This window comes from Arachis stenosperma, chromosome 2 (assembly GCF_014773155.1).
Source record: "Arachis stenosperma cultivar V10309 chromosome 2, arast.V10309.gnm1.PFL2, whole genome shotgun sequence".
Taxonomy (NCBI): domain Eukaryota; kingdom Viridiplantae; phylum Streptophyta; class Magnoliopsida; order Fabales; family Fabaceae; genus Arachis; species Arachis stenosperma.
This window is the reverse complement of record NC_080378.1, coordinates 85,269,725-85,275,692: the sequence shown is the minus strand read 5'-3', so window position 1 is coordinate 85,275,692 and position 5,968 is coordinate 85,269,725. Positions and strand designations below refer to the sequence as shown.

Here is a 5,968-nt window from a genome sequence, read left to right as displayed (position 1 = left end):
ACTTTTCAATCAAATCTTTTTAACCTCATTTTTTAAATAGTTTTCAATCAAATCTTTTTAATTTCTAATTTCAAAATCTTTTTTCAAAAATCACTTGATTTCTTTTTCACTTTTAATTTTCGAAAATCATCAATCAAATTTTCAAAATGTTTTCAAAATCTTTTGATTGAATTTTCGAAAATTCTCTTCCCTCCTTCCCACATCCTTCTGTTTATGAAGTACTACTCCTTCTTAATGCACAATTCGAACCTTATCTAATTAAAGTTCGAATTATTCTTCTCCTTCTTCTTACTATTTCTCTTTTCCTCTGACACTTCAAGGAATCTCTATACTGTGACATAGAGGATTCCACATTTTCTTTTTCTCTCCTCTTTCATATGAGCAGGAGCAGAGACAAAGGCATTCTTGTTGAAGCTGATCCTGAACCTGAATGGACCTTGAAGAGAAAGCTAAGAGAAGCTAAAGCACAACTCTCTTTAGAGGACCTGACCGAATTCTTCAAGGAAAAAGAACACATGGCAGCCGAAAACAACAACAATGCCAACAATGCAAGGAAGGTGCTGGGTGACTTTACTGCACCTACTCCTGATTTCTATGGGAGAAGCATCTCTATCCCTGCCATTGGAGCAAACAACTTTGAGCTTAAGCCTCAATTAGTTTCTCTAATGCAACAGAATTGCAAGTTCCATGGACTTCCAATGGAAGATCCTCATCAGTTCTTAGCTGAATTCTTGCAAATCTGTGACACAGTCAAGACTAATGGGGTTAACCCTGAGGTCTATAGACTGATGCTATTCCCTTTTGCTGTAAGAGACAGAGCTAGAATATGGTTGGATTCTCAACCTAAAGAAAGCCTGGACTCTTGGGAAAAGCTAGTCAATGCCTTCTTGGCAAAGTTCTTTCCACCACAAAGATGGAGTAAGCTTAGAGTGGAAGTCCAAACCTTCAGACAGAAGGATGGAGAATCCCTCTATGAAGCTTGGGAAAGATACAAACAATTAATCAGAAGATGTCCCTCAGACATGCTTTCTGAATGGAGCATCATAGGTATTTTCTATGATGGTCTCTCTGAACTATCTAAGATGTCCTTGGATAGCTCTGCTGGAGGATCTCTTCATCTGAAGAAGACGCCTGCAGAAGCTCAAGAGCTAATTGAAATGGTTGCAAATAACCAATTCATGTACACTTCTGAAAGGAATCCTGTGAACAATGGGACTAGTCAGAAGAAAGGAGTTCTTGAGATTGATACTCTGAATGCCATATTGGCCCAGAACAAGATATTGACTCAACAAGTCAATTTGATTTCTCAAAGTCTGTCTGGAATGCAAAATGCACCAAACAGTACAAAGGATGCTTCATCTGAGGAAGAAGCTTATGATCCTGAGAACCCTTCCATGGAAGAGGTGAATTACCTAGGAGAACCCTATGGAAATACCTACAATTCTTCATGGAGAAATCACCCAAATCTCTCATGGAAGAATCAAGAGAGACCTCAACAAGGTTCCAATAACAATAATGGTGGAAGAAACAGGTTTGGCAATAACAAGCCTTTTCCATCATCTTCTCAGCAACAGACAGAGAGTTCTAAGCAGAATACTTCTGACTTAGCAACAATGGTCTCTGATCTAATAAAGACCACTCAAAGTTTCATGAATGAAACAAGGTCCTCCATCAGAAATTTGGAAGGACAAGTGGGTCAGCTGAGCAAGAAAATTACTGAACTCCCTCCTAGTACTCTCCCAAGTAATACAGAAGAAAATCCAAAAGGAGAGTGCAAAGCCATAACCATGGCCGAATTCTGGGAGGAAAGAGAGGAGGTGGACGCCACTGAGGAAGACCTCAGTGGGCGTGCACTAACCTCCAATGAGTTCCCCAATGAGGAACAATGGGAATCTGAGGCTCAAAATGAGACCATAGAGATTCCATTGGACTTACTTCTGCCATTCATGAGCTCTGATGAGTATTCTTCCTCTGAAGAGGATGAGTATGTCACTGAAGAGCAAGTTGCTAAATACCTTGGAGCAATCATGAAGCTGAATGACAAGTTATTTGGAAATGAGACTTGGGAGGATGAACCTCCCTTGCTCACCAAAGAACTGGATGACTTGTCTAGGCAGAAACTGCCTCAAAAGAGGCAGGATCCTGGGAACTTTTCTATACCTTGTACCATAGGCACCATGACCTTCAAGAAGGCCTTGTGTGACTTAGGGTCAAGTGTAAACCTCATGCCCCTCTCTGTAATGGAGAAACTAGGGATCTTTGAGGTGCAAGCTGCAAGAATCTCATTAGAGATGGCAGACAATTCAAGAAAACAAGCTCATGGACTTGTAGAGAATGTTTTGGTGAAGATTGAAGACCATTACATCCCTACTGATTTCATAGTCCTAGAGACTGGGAAGTGCATGGATGAATCCATCATCCTTGGCAGGCCCTTCCTAGCCACAGCAAAGGCTGTGATTGATGTTGATAGAGGAGAGTTGATCATTCAAGTGAATGAAGAATCCTTGGTATTTAAGGCCCAAGGACATCCCTCTATCATCATGGAGAGGAAGCATGAAGAGCTCCTCTCAAAACAGAGCCAAACAGAGCCCCCACAGTCAAACTCTAAGTTTGGTGTTGGGAGGCCACAACCAAACTCTAAGTTTGGTGTTGAACCCCCACATTCAAACTCTAAGTTTGGTGTTGGGAGGTTCCAACACGGTTCTGAGCATTTCTGAGGCTCCATGAGAGTCCTCTGTCAAGCTAATGACATTAAAGAAGCGCTTGTTGGGAGGCAACCCAATGTTTTATAGTTAACTATTTTCTTTTGTTATTTTATCTTTTTTGTAGGTTGATGATCATAAGAAGTCACAAAAACAATGAAAAAAGCAGAAACAAAATGAAAAACAGGAAGAAAAACAGCACACCCTGGAGGAAGAAGCTGCTGGCGTTTAAACGCCAGTAAGCCTAGCAGTTGGGCGTTTAACGCCCAGTCTGGCACCATTCTGGGCGTTTAACACCAGAAAGGGGCACCAGACTGGCGTTAAACGCCAGAAAAGGGCAACAACCTGGCGTTAAACGCTAGGAATGGGCACCAGCCCGGCGTTTAACGCCAGAAATAGCTCAAAACGTGATTTTGAGCAACATTTGGTGCAGGGATGACTTTTCCTTGACACTACAGGATCTATGGACCCCACAGGACCCTACCATCACTCTCTCTCTTCTTCCCCCATTCACCAATCACCTCAACACCTCTTCCCCAAAAACCCCTCACCTATCAAATCCCATCTTTCTCTTCACCACTCACATCCATCCTTCATAAAACCCCACCAACCTCACCCTTCAAATTTAAACCACTTTCCCTCCCAAACCCACCCATAATGGCCGAACCTTTATCCCCCTCTCTCCTATAAATACCCTTCTCAACTCTTCATTTTCACACAACCTAAACACCCTTTCTTCCCCTTCTTGGCCGAACACACTACCATCTCCCTCTTCCTCATTTCTTCTTCTTCTACTCTCTTCTTTCTTCTTTTGCTCGAGGACGAGCAAACATTTTAAGTTTGGTGTGGTAAAAGCGTTGCTTTTTCATAACCATTTATGGCATCCAAGGCCGGAGAAACCTCTAAAAAGAGGAAAGGGAAGGCAAAAGCTTCCACCTCCGAGTCATGGGAGATGGATAGATTCCTCTCAAGGGTGCATCAAGTCCACTTCTATGAAGTTGTGGCCTTGAAGAAGGTGATCCCCGAAGTCCCCTTTTCACTCAAAAAGGGTGAATATCCGGAGATCCGCCATGAGATCCGAAGAAGAGGTTGGGAAGTTCTTACCAACCCCATTCAACAAGTCGGAATCTTGATGATTCAAGAGTTCTATGCCAATGCATGGATCACAAAGAACCATGACCAAAGTGTGAACCCGAATCCAAAGAATTATCTCACTATGGTTCGGGGGAAATACTTGGATTTTAGTCCGGAGAGTGTGAGGGTGGCGTTCAACTTGCCTATGATGCAAGGAGATGAGCATCCTTACACTAGAAGGGTCAACTTTGATCAAAGGTTGGACCAAGTCCTCACAGTCATATGTGAAGAGGGCGCACAATGGAAGCAAGATTCAAGAGGAAAGCCGGTCCAATTGAGAAGGCATGACCTCAAGCCCGTGGCTAGAGGATGGTTAGAGTTCATACAACACTCAATCATCCCCACTAGCAACCGGTCCGAAGTTACCATAGACCGGGCCATCATGATCCATAGTATCATGATTGGAGAAGAAATAGAGGTTCATGAGGTTATAGCCCAAGAACTCTATAAGGTGGCAGACAAGACCTCCACCTTGGCAAGGTTAGCCTTTCCTCATCTCATTTGTCACCTCTGTTATTCAGTTGGAGTTGACATAGAGGGAGACATTCCCATTGATGAGGACAAGCCCATCACCAAGAAAAGGATGGAGTACACAAGAGATCTCACTAATCATGAGATCCCTGAGATTCCTCAAGGGATGAACTTTCCTCCACAAAACTATTGGGAGCAACTAAACACCTCCCTAGGAGAGTTGAGTTCCAACATGGGACAACTAAGGGTGGAGCATCAAGAACACTCCATTCTCCTCCATGAAATTAGAGAAGACCAAAGAATCATGAGGGAGGAGCAACAAAGACAAGGAAGAGACATCGAGGAGCTCAAGCACTCCATAGGATCTTCAAGAGCAAGAAAGAGCCGCCATCACTAAGGTGGACCCGTTCTTTGATTTCCTTGTTATTGTTCTTCTGTTTTTCGAATTTTAATGCTTATTTTTATCCATGTTTGTGTCTTATGATCATTAGTGTCTTAGTGTCTATGCCTTAAAGTTATGAATGTCCTATGAACCCATCACCTTTCTTCAATAAAAACGTGCCTAATTGATAAAAGAAAGAATTGCATGAATTTTGAATTTTATAATAGTTAATTATTTTGATGTGGTGGCAACACTTTTGTTCTCTGAATGTATGCTTAAACAGTGCATATGTCTTTTGAATTTGTGGTTCATGAATATTGGCTCTTGAAAGAATGATGAAAAAGGAGACATGTTACTGAGGATCTGAAAAATCAATAAAATGATTCTTGAAGCAAGAAAAAGCATTTCAAAAAAAAAAACGAAAAAAAAAGAAAAAAAAAGAAAGAGAAAAAGAAAGAATAAAGTTGTGATCCAAGGCAAATAAGAGTGTGCTTAAGAACCTTGGACACCTCTAATTGGGGACTTTAGCAAAGCTGAGTCACAATCTGAAAAGGTTCACCCAATTATGTGTCTGTGGCATGTATGTATCCGGTGGTAATACTGGAAGACAGAGTGCTTTGGGCCACGGCCAAGACTCAAGAAATAGCTATGTTCAAGAATCATCATACTTAACTAGGAGAATCATTAACACTATCTGGATTCTAAGTTCCTAAAGAAGCCAATCATTCTGAATTACAAGGGATAGAGTGAGATGCCAAAACTATTCAGAGGCAAGAAGTAAAAGCCCCGCTCATCTAATTAATACTGATCTTCACAGATATTTTTGGAGTTCATTGCATATTCTCTTCTTTTTATCTTATTTGATTTTCAGTTGCTTGGGGACAAGCAACAATTTAAGTTTGGTGTTGTGATGAGCGGATAATTTGTATACTTTTTGGCATTGTTTTTAGTATGTTTTTGATATAATATAGTTAGTTTTTAGTATATTTTTATTAGTTTTTAATTAAAATTCACTTTTCTGGACTTTACTATGAGTTTGTGTGTTTTTCTGTGATTTCAGGTATTTTCTGGCTGAAATTGAGGGACCTGAGCAAAAATCTGATTCAGAGACTCAAAAGGACTGCAGATGCTGTTGGATTCTGACCTCCCTGCACTCAAAGTGGATTTTCTGGAGCTACAGAAGCCCAATTGGCGCGCTCTCAACGGCGTTGGAAAGTAGACATCCTGGGCTTTCCAGCAATATATAATAGTCCATACTTTGCCCAAGATTTGATGGCCC

The 5,968-nt window shown here is 41.3% G+C and overlaps 1 non-coding gene across 1 annotated transcript; it reads right to left on the bottom strand.

The window, feature by feature from the left end:
- Nucleotides 1-920: 920 nt before the first annotated feature.
- On the bottom strand, nt 921-1,028 carry LOC130964455 (small nucleolar RNA R71). Its single transcript, XR_009080549.1, has one exon. It is a non-coding gene; the product is annotated as a small nucleolar RNA R71 (small nucleolar RNA).
- Between the last annotated feature and the right edge of the window lie 4,940 nt (nt 1,029-5,968).